Source organism: Acyrthosiphon pisum, chromosome A1 (genome assembly GCF_005508785.2).
Source record: "Acyrthosiphon pisum isolate AL4f chromosome A1, pea_aphid_22Mar2018_4r6ur, whole genome shotgun sequence".
NCBI classification, from domain to species: Eukaryota; Metazoa; Arthropoda; class Insecta; order Hemiptera; family Aphididae; genus Acyrthosiphon; species Acyrthosiphon pisum.
The window spans coordinates 133555357-133556368 of NC_042494.1; the positions used below are offsets into that span (position 1 = coordinate 133555357).

The 1012-nt window shown below is 32.7% G+C and overlaps 1 protein-coding gene across 1 annotated transcript in view; it reads left to right on the top strand.

Moving 5' to 3' along the window:
* Positions 1-1012, top strand: part of LOC103308638 (ataxin-2 homolog) — a gene marked incomplete in the record, with an annotated part of 47026 nt that overhangs the window by 43006 nt on the left and 3008 nt on the right.

Genomic DNA, 1012 nt, shown 5'->3' on the forward strand with positions numbered 1-1012 from the left:
GCGATCACTAGGGTTGGTACTTCAACCCACGTAGTATAGGGATATTCATGTTTTTACGTTTTTTGGAAAATATATGGATTATTTTGAACCATATTTTGAACCCCTGTTTAGATTGTGTAGCTTATATCGATTAACCATTTATACATGTGCATAATGCATATGTGTATATTTCATAAACATTCAACATTTTTAAGAAACAAAGTTGAGTGTAATTAGATGTCTATAATGTATTTATGAAATTGTATAATTTAATTTTTTACATAATAAAAAAAAGGATTTATAAAATATACACATAAGCACATGTATAAATGCGTAATCGTATATGCTATACAATTTTAAAAGGGTCGATGTTCAAAATAATGCATATATTTTCCGAAAAACGCAAAAAACATGAACTATCTTCTACAGTACGCGGGTTAAAGTAGCGACTAAATCATTTCGGGACGTTTTTATTTTCATGCGGGCGGTCCCCTTATTCTAGTAATCTTTACTCTTCATATATCAAATATATAAGACATATGCATCATATAAACAAGATGGTATGATGTTAAAAGTTCAGATATACCTAATTCAAGTCTGCGCAATATGTCAATATGTCACTTGCTCACCTTTATTATCATGGTACTAGTACCTATACTCTGCGCTACGTGAAATGCATACCGAAAGGTCTGACCGTCAAAATGTATTACAATAATCATACGTTGTTCTTTATATCAGTGGTTTTCAACCTTTTTGGGTCCACGGCTCCTTTTGATTTTGAAATCAAATATACGGCTCCCATCCGCAAATTTAAAGCAAACAATTAATTTACATTATTCAATCCAACTTTATTCAATGACGAAATCTGTCGATCGGCCGATCTATCTCTCACATACCCAAGTGCGTACAACATGTATAAGGCGTGCAGACTTACACGGCAGCGAAAAGTAGATAACAAAAACTATAAATTATTACAATTTTTTTTTAGTTTTCAAACGCGGCTCATTTGATAATAACCGACGACGCCCCTGGG